Here is a 13601-nt window from a genome sequence, read left to right as displayed (position 1 = left end):
ACTTTGTCTTCTGTCTCTTTCTTCAGCCTAGCTACTGGTCTATAGTGTGCTCTCTAATTCCTCTCTTTTTATCCAAATGAGGCATGGATTTTAAAAAAAATCAGATCCCTTAAATTTAATCACTGTCCAAGAGTCTTTTATTTTATACTCTTCAGATCCTCTTACCTCTTCTCTCACTCTGGCAATGCAGTGCAATGGGCTCAGACGGGGGACTGGCTCTCAAGACTCAATTCCATAATGAATGGAAAGCTACAAGCCATGCCCTTGGGAGTGCTTGAACCCTGCTCTCTGCAGCTCTTATGCTTTCTTGAGGCACTGGCCACCAAGGATACCTGGCATTAAAAACAGTTGCAGTTCTAAATGGCAAATCCTCCAGGAAAAGACTGTGTTTATACCTTTCTCATATTTTTCTACAATTTTAACTCCTTTTCAGCTGCTACTCTTTAAAGTTACACCTTGTTAGAAAAAGGCAAATTTCACCTGAAAGAAACTCTAAAGAACAAATACTCTGAGTAGGCGAAATATAAACTCCCTATGCTTTTAACTCATTTGATGCTTATTGATTTTCTACTCTATGCTGAGCTTCATATTGATGAGAACTTAAATTTCCAAATAGAGTGCTAGAATTATAATATCACCCCCACAGCTACATCTGGACTCGCCCAAACTTCCCATTTGCCCACTCACCATTTTCTTTTTCTCACCATTTATGTCCTATATAAATGCTGACCTTTTTTAAAAAAAAAAAAAAATCTGCTGGCCAGAAAGCAATCAAAGATTTGTCATAGGGAGGTCAGAAGATGCAAGACTTACGATGGAGCATAAGGCTTTACATTATTATATAAATATGCCCTTGACCTAATCCCATTGCTTATATTAACTTTAGTTTTCCTAAGAAGGCTAACATTTATTCTTTTATAAAGCATATATGTATATATATATGTATTTTTTTTTTCACATTTTTGTGTAGCTGTTTAGTTTGGAACTTATCACGGACAAGTCTTCACTTATCCAGTCACAGAAATCTTGAACATTTAAGTGTATTGCTCAAAGTCAAGATACTAGATTAAGACATGCTAAACCATCTACCTCCCACTTGCCATAAAAAAGAAACAACCAAACAAACAAAACATGTAAACTAGGAGTGTTTGGCTTTTTAGAAGTTTGACTATTGTCCTGAGTCTCTGCGAGTCAGAATTACCTCTAAAAAATAGAAAATAATTAGTTCAAATCATATATTACATACAATTCACATTAAGTAAAATATAAAAAAATAAAGAAGAGGAAAAAAAATCACTTCTAATTGTACCATCATAAGTGATCAGTCATAGTATCTTGGTGTATTCTATCCCAACATTTTTCTCTCATCTTTTTTTTACTTAATATTATATTGTGAACATTCTTACAATATAAGAATAAGCACTCTTCTGTATTGTGAATAAGGACTCTTCAAAAAGCTATAGAATGGTCTATTTCTAACTGATCAATTACTCATTCTATTGTTAAATGCTTGGGTTGTTTCAAGTTTTTCAGTATTATAAATGAGGCAGAAATGAACATCCTTTATATACATTTTTCCAGTATTTAAATTATTTTATTGGTGGACACTTATCTTATACCATACACATAAATCAACTTAAAAGGGATTAACAACTTAAACATGAGTACTGAAACTGTAAAACTCCTAGAAGGAAACAGAGGAAAAGCTTCTTGACTTTGACCTGGCAATGATTTCTTAGATTGACACCCAAAGCAAAGGCAACAAAAGCAAAAATAGATAAATAGGAATACATCAAACTAAAAAGCTTCTGCACAGCAAAGAAAATAATCAACAAAATGAAAAGCGACCTATGAAGGGGGAGAAAACATCTGCAAACCATATAGTTGATAAAAAATTAATATCCAAAATATATAAGGAACTACAACTCAATATCAAAAAAACATATTTTGTTTACACAATGTACAAAGGAACTGAACAGAAATTTCTCTAAAGAAGAGATAAAAATGGATAACAAGTATATGAAAAGGTGCTCAACATTACTAATCATTGGAGAAATGCAAATCAAATTCACAATGAGATATCACTTCATATCTATTAAAATGGCTATTATCAACAAAACAAAAGGTAACGTGTTGGTGAGGTTGGTGAAAAATGGGACATGTGTACACCGTGGTTGAGAATGTAAATTGGTGCAGCCATTATGGAAAACAGTATGGAGGTTCCTCAAAAACTTAAAAATAGAGCTACTATATGATCTAGCAGTTCCATTTCTGGGTATCTATCCAAAGGAAATAAAATTATCTCGAAGAGATATTTGCACTCCACATTGCAGCATCACTTACAACAGTCAATAAATGGAATCAAGTTAAATGTCCATTGATGGATAAATAGATATGCAAAATGTAGTATATACCTACAATAGAATAGTATTTAGCCTTAAAAAAGGAAATACTGCAGTTTGTGACAACATGGATGGACCCTAAAGATATTATGATAAGTGAAATAAGCCAAACACCGAAGGGCAAATACTACATGATGCCACTTTTATAAGAAATCTAAAATAGTCAAACTCGTAGAATCAGAGAAGGATGGTGATTGCCAAAGGATGAAGGGGAGGGCAAAATTGAAGAGAGAAATCAATGTGTATAAATTTAAGTTATGCAAAAGGAATAAGTCCCCCAAATCTACTGTACAGTGTAGTGCCTGTAATTAACAATATTGTAATATGTGCTTAAAATTTTGCTTAGAGGGTAGATCTTATGTTAAGTGATCTCATCGCACACACAAAATAATGAGTAAAGAGGATGGAAAGAAACTTTTGGACATGGGTGATGGATGTGCTTGTGGTACAGATTGTTGTGATGGTTTTATGGTTATATACTATTTCCAAAGCCATCAAGTTGTATACATTAAATCGTACAGCTTTTTATATATCAATCATACCTCAATTAACTGTTTTAAAAATTGTTTTATCAAAGGCTTTTGATAAAAATTTTCATATTGACTTCCAAAGAACCTTACCAGCATACAATCCAAAAAAAAATCAATTTACTATAACCTCAAATTTATATGCAATTATCTGCTTTACTATCTATGAAACCCTGTAGCTGGAAGATACCCCTGAGTTCCCATGACTCTGACTATGGGCTTGCTGTCAAAGGTAAAAATTTACCTTATACCATTTCAGGTTTCAGAAACAATTTTTACAGAATGTGAATAACCTACACAAGCTTTTCTAAATTAACTTAAAAACATTTCTTGAGCACCTACTATGTCCCAAGAACTCTGTGCTATGAAAAATATAGTTCTTGACCTCAACTTACTCTCTAATAGGAGAGGTAAGATTATTCTAGCCATTTTCATGGAATACATTTCTTGCTGTTTTGTATTAGTTGTGCAGCTAATACAAAACATAAAGTAATAAGAGCCATAGAAGAAATACAAAGAGTTTAATGAGAAGACAGAACCGAGGAACAAATTTGATGAGATGGAAAGATCTAATACCAATTACTTTGGGCTTTGTCCTTTTTGCATTAAGAGGAATAAAATGCTAGAGATAGAACTTTGGGAACTTAAGATTCTTTTATAGAAGTCTCTGTCTGAAATAGGACCTTAGAAATTTTGGATTTCTTTAAAGCATTGTATATGTTGTAATGAAGTCTTGTGGTTTTTTATATTCATCATTTCCGCTAGAATAAATACATTCCTTAGTGTTTCAAATAGAATGAATGTACAAACCAATACTCTGTTTTAACTGTTGAGCTATATATTTTAAGGCCTTTGCTTTCCCTGTATTTAATAGAGATGGAACTGATTCTTGTGGTGAAGTCAAAGGAAAGGACAGGCTGAGACAGCCTATGAGGATGCTGGCTGTGTGTATGTACACTGGACAAAAAAAATGAAAGATATTTTAGTTCTACCTTAGTACCATGTACTTGTCACCCTCTTGCTCCCAGTGATCTAGAGATGCACTATGCAATATGGTAGCCCCTAGCTACATGTAGCTATTTAAATTTACTTTTAAATTAATGGTATTTAGTTCCTTAATCACACTAGCCATCTCATCTCCTCAATAGTCCATGTGGCTAGTGACTGCTGCCAACCATAAAAATAAGATCAACGAGGTATTTCATCACCAAAAATTATTTATTCAGGGAAAGGAAAGGATTGCAATCTGACATGGAAACATAATGAGCCATGTGGACAAAAAAAGAAGAAACTGGAAGCCCCTTTTACAGAGGAGAAGAGAAAGTCGAGGGGAGGGGTTGTTACACCATAGAGTTCTGTTGAAACCGTGGTGTACTTCCTGCATGGGCTTTCGTGAGGGACATATGGTGTGATAGCTCCTCCCATAGGCCCTCCCAATTCCATCTGGGTTAAGGTCTCTGTTATAAATTTTAACACTGCTTTACTGAATAGTACACATACAGAACATTCCCTCACTGAAGAAAGTTTTACTAGATGATACTGATCTAGAGTGTTAGGTAGTTTTGTAGACTCACCATCTGGGAAAAACCCTATTTTCCTCTACTAATATTCACACTTCTGATACCAGATATGTGTGTTTCTACCCCAAACAAATTCTGACTAACCGCCTGGAGTTAGCGTAGAGTATGCAGGTTAGGGGCTAAATCATACAAGACTTCCCTGCCTCTTTCAGATGCCAAGTGCAAGTAATGGTTCTCAGGTTACCCACAACTTCTATCTGAGATGGCTACAAATAAGAGGTTTCTACAACCCTCTTCTCAGATTTTATAATTTGCTAAACAGTTCATAGAACCCTGTAAAACAGTTTATCTACTATTGCTGATTTATTACAAAAAGATAGTTTAAAGGGTATGGATGAACAACCACTTGAAAAGATACATAAGGCAGGGTCTGTGAGAGTCCCAAGCACAGGAACATCTGTCCCTGTGGAGTTGGGATACACCACCCTCCGGGCACTCAATGTGTTCACCAACCCCATCTTTTAGGGATTTTTATAGAGACTTTGTCATGTAGGCATTATTGATTATTAACTCAATTTTCAGCCCCCTCTCCTGTCTCGAAAATAGAGATGAAGCTAAAAGTTCCAAGCTTCTAATCATGAGTTGGTCTTTTTGGTGACCAGCCCCCTTCAGGAGTCTACCAAGAGTCACTTCATTGGAACAAAAGATGTTCCCATCACCCAGGAACCTACGGGGATTTAGGAGCTCTGTATCAAATGCTCCTATCACTCAGAAATTATAAGAATTTTAGGAGTTCTATGTCTGGAAAGAGAGTCAAAGACCAAGGATAGGGAATAATGTTGCTATATGATGATGATGATGATGATGATGATGATGATGATGATGATAAATCTAATTACTTTATGCTCATGTGCAGTTGTTTAATATTTAGAGATTTTGTAATTAGTGATAAGGAATGAAGTTTGCTAGGAATAAGAGAAGGAGACATGGCCCTCTTCTTTTCCAGGATATAGTTAATATTCTTTGAACGTCAACTATTTTCAGAGCATTTCTGTAAAATGTGATCTAGAATAAAGTTGAAAGAGGAGAAACCCTGACATTAAGATTTTTAAATCTGTGAAATGTCTTGGTCATAGATAGAATGATTGTATGTCCTAATTTATCTGAGTAGTCCCAGTTTGCACCTGTTTTCTTAGTGCATAGTTATTATGAGTTTACAGTTTCATTCTCAAAGTGCATCAGCTGAGATGATAAATTATATGGGCACTCTGTTTATAGTCTTATCTCCTCCTTCCCTACTGAAACCATGATGTAAATTTGAGTTATTCTTCCTCTGACCCAGTTGGAACTTCTGAACTTCTTTCAGCTTCTTAAACAAATCAGTCTCCCTTCTGCTTTTGGCCTTTGCACATCTAATTCCTTCCTTCTTTAAGTCGTAGCATGAGTCTCACTTCCTCATTGAAGTCTTCTGTGATCCCCCGAACTAGGTCACACATGATCACACGGTCTCTATACTGCATCGAAACATTGAGTTTTAATTTCCTAGTTACTGGTCAGAAGTCCTCTTGAGATTTTAAGAATAAAAGCCATATCTATTTTATTTGCTTTATAATACCAGTCCTAGAACAGAATCCACATAGTTAATGCTGTTACATTCATGGAACAAATGAAACAATAAATAAATGAATAAATCTGTGCCCAAGTTAGAGCCAAGACAGACATGGTTGCTATCCTGAAGGAGTACACAGTAAAGGCCAAACTATAATGACTATAATACAAGGCAAAATAGGTGTTCTAGAAGAAGTACAAGGAAGTCTGTAGGGATTCAGAGAGAAATGAAAACACATCAGAAATAAGAAAAGACTTCTTGAAAGTGGGAACATTTGAGATAGGCCTTAAAGAAACAACAGGCAGGGATAATTTATATGCAGTTAACATTCAATTTATTATAAAACTATTATGAATAGGAAGATATCGTTTCTAGCAAAAAGTTAGTAAAAAGACAAATAAGACATGGGCCCTGCCTTAAAGGGGCCAGTGATCTAATTGGGAAACATAAACATACTAAATGCAATGGTACAAGGCAAAATATATTCTATGCTAAAACTAACAATGTAAACAAAATGCTGTAGGAGCCCATGGGGTGGTGCGGAGACAGAGAAGAGGGATCAAGTTTGACTGGGTATGTCTCCTCCATGAGGGTGGAGGGTGTTCGAGCAAAGCCCTGCAGCTGTGACTCTTAATGAACTTCTTGGAACTTACCTTTGTTTCTCTTGTTGCTTGGCGACTCTCATTTCTGACTCATGAGATGGTCACCACTGGGAATAATTTTTCTTTTAAAACTAAACTTTAAATCCTCCATTTACACACAGACCACACTTACAAAACTTTCCTCCAGATAACTGACTGTTTGCACCATGACCTTGGCCATGTTACAAGCATTTCACCCAAATTTTACCTTTCCTCTCTGTTTGACTAACCTCATGGGGAAATTGCTAGGCTCTTTTAACTTCAGTAACTCCCAGGGATATTTTGAGCTGGTTTCTTCCAAAGGGAGCTGTGACTGGTTAGAATATACTTCAGTGAGGTCTATTTATTTCCCATTTCCCTCTTGGACTCTCACTTTGGGAATTATAGGCTGTGGTGCTCTGCAGTGTCCCCATGGTGTGTGTGCCAAATGGCGTGTCTAAGCCAGCCGGCTGCCTCTGCCCTTGGGATGAGCCGAAGTTGCTCAGCAGCAGCCTGAGGGGCAGAGGAGCAGTTTTTTGTCTTCAGTTAACCCGAAGCTAATATACAGATTCTAACTTCTGCCATAGACTCAAATGTACCATCATGTCAAGTGCTACTATTGACATCACAAATTTGAGGATCCCCTGAGTCATCAGCTTCATGACATTCAGTTAATGACCTCTATTACAGACCACTGAAAGAAATAATGCCAATATTAACTATCAGCTTCTAAAAAGTCTTTGATTACAACAAGGCCTATTAATTGTTCTGTGGTTTATAGAATCCCCCCTCAGCCAATATTCTTGGAAAGATGGGAAAGTCGGCAGTGAACTTATTTTGGGGGGAGAGGTGGTATCTTTTAGGAAGAAGGAACATTGTTAAATTACCAGTTGATCTAAAACTACAGAATAGTGTAATGTGATGACATCCTCTCTAAATGCCTAAATTCATCTAGCCTTTATCAGAGAGAGAAATGAAATTTACACAAACACCAGGTGACAGCCATTTATCTATGTCATCAGCACCAAATGGCTTTGGAACCTCTCCCAATTCCACAACAAAATGTGTGCTATGCAAATGTGTTTTTCTTGAAAATCTGGAAGCGTTATTAGATTAGAGTGGGGACAAAACTATGAACAATAAAACGATAATTTTCTTGTTAAGAGAACTGCATAGCTGATGCAGAATCAAAATATTTCAGAGCAGAAATAGCCATCGTTTCCTGTCTCTGACATCCCTGAATGTGATTAGCCCACCAAAAGACATTTATGCTGAGCAAGTTCTTTGTCATTTGTAAACCAGAGGAAAATCTGTGGGAAAGACATCTTTTCCATCTAGAAAAAAGAAAAAAAAATGACTTTTATGGCTAATTCATGGGGAGGGTTGGTTTTTTTATTTATAGTTCTTTAAAGCAGATATAACAATATCCAAAAGAGGATGAGTAAGGAGAAATAAGCAATTTAAAATGAGAGACACACACCATATTGTGTCTGCATAAATACTTTATGAAGCTGTATTTTGAAATTGGTAGTCTCACTGCCAGGAAGTAAAAGCTGAGAATCCGGTCACTATTGACTCTGAGCCACAAAGAAATTATTGACCAAGTACCACAAGCTACTATTTCACTGATTTAGTTAATATTTTCTCTCTCAACTGGAAACATCTTACTGTGCATCTGAGAAATCCCTTACCGCAATATTTAAAGTACAAAGTTCTGGGAAGAGCAAATTCTAGTTAGGAACAGCCATGCCCCCTAAACCAGGCCTCTCACAGTGGCTCAGCCTGTGCTAACCGTGGTGAATTCTGGGCACACTCATGCCTCTAGTGTCTGCCAGTAATACTACAGGAAATATGAGTCACTGATAAGGTGGGGAGGTACTCCTATTATCGACTGTTTAAGGAAAAGTGCTTAATAACATATCACAACTATCTAAATAACCTGAGTTATTTCCTGAGGTTAGGAGGTGTTTATTATTATTATTATTATTATTATTATTATTATTATTATCATCATTATTTCTTCTTTTATTAGAGCTAAGAAAAAAAGGTAAGATAAAAGTGTACAGATAAGAACTAAGATACCACTGAGATCTGGCCTAAAATCTTTGTTTTAGGGGTAAGAGAGAATTCACTTGATAGACATTCCCTATCGGGCAAGTCATTGTTGTTTTTTCAAATTCTTTTACTGTTCTACATTCTTAAAATCCCCATGCCCTATGTCCAACACATTTTGAAATCACATATAGTTAGAATGTTACTCTTCTGCATATTTCTTTCCAACATTTGAAGAGCATGGCTTTTGGCAGCTTCACACAGGGACAGGTTCCTGTGAAGAATGGAAAGAAACATCTGATTTTGATTCCCAACTGTGCAAAGAGAGACACTGTTGTGTGTCTTAAAATGCCTTTGGCTGTTCTCCAGGAAGAGCTGGATGAAGCAGAGGTAGAAAAGCAACAGGTGTGTATAATTATATTCCCAGAGTCATAAAGACAGGTTTTGGCTTTGTTCTGAATCTTCCTCAGAAGAAAATAACCTGTTTTTCTCCTGAGGTTTTAGCATCAACAGAACTCAGTCAATGTAAAATAATTATGTCAGTTATTTAGTCAAAGGATTGGCAGTTATAAGTCAATAGGAGTTTTGATTCTTCCACCAATCTTACTGACCTGTGGGAACACCATGTGTCACTTCTATTCTATCCTTAATTGAACTAATATAGGTCTTAAAAGTTTCATATTCAAAATTGTTAGACATGCTCAATGAAAAGAGGCAATTAGAAAGTATAAATTTCATGACCAAAATTTTACCTCCTCCACAAAGCCTTTCAGATAAAATGGTCTCTCGGTTCGAATTCCTATACACGGCACTGATATTTAATCAAAAGAGCGCTGACCTTCTACTTAGTTATTCTGTTGTGACATTTTGTGTCCCTAAGTGGATTTTGGGTTGTTAGAGGAGGAGGCTTTGTTTTAACTTTTTCTTTATTTCCTAGTAACACCTAGTAAAGCCTATATTAAGCGCTCATTAAACGTTTGCTTAATTAATGAAAAATTCTTCTTCTCTTCTCCTCTCCCATCAGTCCCATCAGACTAAATTGATTCCCTCAACATTTGACACTCTAGAGTCCAACTAGTAAACTATCTTTGTGTTTTGGCTATAAATCTTCACAAGAGTGACTGTAGTAAAATTACACAGGCATCATCTAGGAAGAGCTAGCCAGTAAAATCCTTAACATGAATCACTCAGTTGGCCTTGCCACTTTGATTCTTCAACCTGCCAACAGCCTTCAGAGGAAAGGAGGGAACAGAACTTATTTTCCAAATACAGTGTCATTGAAAACAAATTAAAACAGTAATACTAATTACCTTAGTTATGACTAAAGTTGGGATTAAAATCTTTGTTAACTGGTACTCTTTCTATGTCATTTTGTTTGTAATCCTTAAGGTCATTCCCATTTACATACTGAAAAGAAATGTGGTCAGAAAAACAACTATGACCACAGCAGACCAAAAGTAAGTAAAGTTTGTCCTAAGCACGTCTCATAAATTCCCTGTTCTGTATCCCTCCCTCAGTTCCATTGCTTTCTCAACCACAAATTGGCCAACTCTCTAAAATTATTTCTGACTTCAAAAAAAAATCTTCAAAAAACCATAGAACTTGATAACTTTTCCCCCGTGAGCAAAAATATTTTTAAAAAGATGAAGAAAAATAATGATAGTTAGCACAAATACACTGGTGATAAGAGAAATTCAGGTTTTGCCTCGGTCCAGATGAAAAAAACAGAATCCACTTTTTTAAATTTTAGGCTAAGCAACTTCTGACAGCGAGTTTTCATGAGGCTGGCTCTAACTGTAATAAATGTCTCTAGCAGAAAACAAATTATCAAATATGTTTGCACAAAGCACTTAGTGTTGTTTTATTTTTAAAGGGAGAGGTCATCTCACCCAGCTGTTCAATGATGTAGTATTCTGGAATGAAAGTAGTTCAAGGTCAGCAATGAATCTTTCCCGAAACTGTGATGATACTTTCATTTTAGAGGGCTGGATTTGCCAAGAAAGGTACAGCCCAGTCCACTAGTAAAAGGAAACGCAACATGTTCAGGCTTTTATTTTGTAAGGCAATCTTCAAATGGCCCTAACAGCTAGCCAATCCACCTTCTGCTCCAGGCTCTCATATTTTCGTTGTTTCTGCCACCCTATTCTGACCCTTGGTTAAACTCTGTGCCCCTTAATTTTGGCTAACATATGGACACAAACCCATTTTTTGTTTCCCCCTTAACATGGTTAAGACAGATTAGAACTTTTACAAAAGCTTTTTAAATCTAAATATCAATTTAAACAAACAAACAAATAAAAAAGAAAGGAAGAAAGAAAGAAAGAAAAAAAGAAAGACCATAAAATATATAAATACACACAAAAAACCTCTCTGGCATATAAAATACAATTTTCTAATTTTATATGAGCTGATGTGTACCCAGGGCTGATAGAACTTGTCCTGTTTTATGCCCTGATATGGTTTTACTAATATGGTTTTATCTGGTATGGTTTTACTTAACCCTAAATGGCCGACTCAAATTTACAGCTTTCTACCTATAGGGGAAGAAAAAGTTTTTCTGACTCTCTTAGGTTCCCTGGCTGGATCTAAAAATTAAACTAACAAAGACAGACTAACAGGAGAAAAGCATGTAAATTTTATTAAATTTTTATATGTACATGGGAGTCTTCACAAGAGACCACAAACCCAAAGAAGTGACCAGAGTGGAAAGCTTTGTTTCTTTTAAACAAAGAAATGATAAATTTGTGAAGAATTGACAAGGCAAAGGGGTTTGGGCTTGGGGTAGTAAAATAGTGAAATAATACACAGCCTAATTTTCCGTCTCTAGTGATAAGGATGGTATGGGAAGGATTTATCTCCTGCTTTCAAGGAAAAAAAATGAGAGCAGGGGTCAGAGTCATCTTCGTGCTTCTACCATTTCCTCAAACTCCATTAACTTAAGATATTCAATATCCCAAGGTGCCATATTTTAGGGTAGCATGTCCGAAATCCCACCATACCTCTGTTCTGACTTCCAAAGTTTTGGCTCAGCTTCCTATGGAAGAAATCATCTGAAGATTCCAAATCTGCTTCTAGATATCTTGGCTACATTATATTCAAGATCAAGAAGGATTTTCACTCAATGACCAGGGCTTCTCCCTTCCCCTCCCCACTAGTACCAAAAGGGCCTTCTTCTATTTTCTGACCAAAGAACACATATTTTATCCAAGTGATCGATGTCATGAATGACTCCACTCTTTATGTGAGCTTCTCCCACTTTCATACACCGGAAGATGCCTTTGTACTTTAGAGGTTCAGTAATATAAAATACATAAATGATTAATTAACATAATATTTCACATTCATATAATGCAAACAAGTGAGGAGATGGGGGTGGCTCTAGAAAATTAAACTATCCTCCACCCCCAAATTAACACTGGAAACCACCAAGTTTTTCCTTTCCTAGTAGCTCATTGTGTCATTAGTCTCGTGTCTAATGGTGGACTTGTGTCATTACAGTGGTTACTGAAGCAAAGACACTTGATGATTTTTCTACCACTTTTTATATGAAATGACTACTACTGATTTATTAGTATAAGATTTCCATCACTCAAATTTTTCTTTTCTCTGTTTTTGTGAGATCAGTTTGCTCAGACCTATGGAGAACACTTACTTAATGAGGTTGGATGAGACTTTGCAAGGAAAAGACATGTGGAGTCAAGAGAAATTGGACTTGGAATAGGCAAGCTCCAGTTTCCAAAATAGAGGATTTGATATTTGGTCATTATTAAGTGTGTATATTTGTCATTTTATGTTCAGTCATTCTAAGTCCATGACAAATGTCAATAAGCTAAATAATAGGAAAAGGAACCTGCTGAATTTTTTTCTTATTTAAAAATACTGGTGAATGAGCTGGAATAAAAGGCTCCACTTCTCACATTTGGCCTCTGAAACCTGAGAGAAGCCGAATATGGGCTTCTGACCTATTGATCCCATGGAGTTCATAACATGAATTCAGACAAAAACAAAGTGTTTTCTATCTATTGAAAAAGAAACAGCTCTAGAAATCATATATTGCTCATATTTTGGATATCTAATCAAATCGAGGAGTGTTTGTTTGGAAGTAACTATGCCTACATAAATAAATCTATTAACTTGAGATCTTCCTGCCACCCACCTCAAACTCCCTTAACCAATAGGATTGCTTTAGCTTATTTTTTCCAGCCCTAGTGCCAAATTTTGGTCCCAGCCTCCTAGTCAAGCCTTCAGTTTCCTTCATCTCTATTTACTCCTACTATCTAAAAACAAACAAACAACAAAAATAAAAATTACCCCTGTTTTTCCTTCAAAATAAATTAAGTGACTCCAACCCTGATCTCCACCATCAGACTCTGCTACATGGCCCATAACCACAGCTGGCCTTATTGAACAAGTTCACATGTATTCCCTTATCTTAACAGAAACCCAGTTATCTTAATGACACTTCTGCCCGACTGTCTTTCCTTGTGAAATCCCCACCTTTCACTCCCACTTGTTGTATGATGAAAGAAAGATTTCTATCCTGTTGTGTCTGCCAGCCTGTCAAATTTTATTAAGTCTTTTCAACCTTTGATCTTTACATTATCTTACCTCTAGAAGGTAAGTGCACTGTACGTATGGCTTTTATTGACAATGTTTGCTCTCCCATTTTTCTTCTCCATCCAGATTCCTGCTGTTAGCATTCATTTCATGGATTAACCCTTTTTAAATATCATCTATAGGTCAGATTTATTTGTATCCACTGTATTGGCCTCTTTGACACCTATATGTCCCAATTCCTGTTTCTACGGCTTGGTTGATTTCCCTCAGCTCTGTGCTTCTCACCAGCATATTCACACTCTGACTCTAATTAT

This window comes from Rousettus aegyptiacus, unplaced genomic scaffold (assembly GCF_014176215.1).
Source record: "Rousettus aegyptiacus isolate mRouAeg1 unplaced genomic scaffold, mRouAeg1.p scaffold_m13_p_22, whole genome shotgun sequence".
NCBI lineage: Eukaryota > Metazoa > Chordata > Mammalia > Chiroptera > Pteropodidae > Rousettus > Rousettus aegyptiacus.
This window is presented reverse-complemented; position numbering follows the sequence as displayed.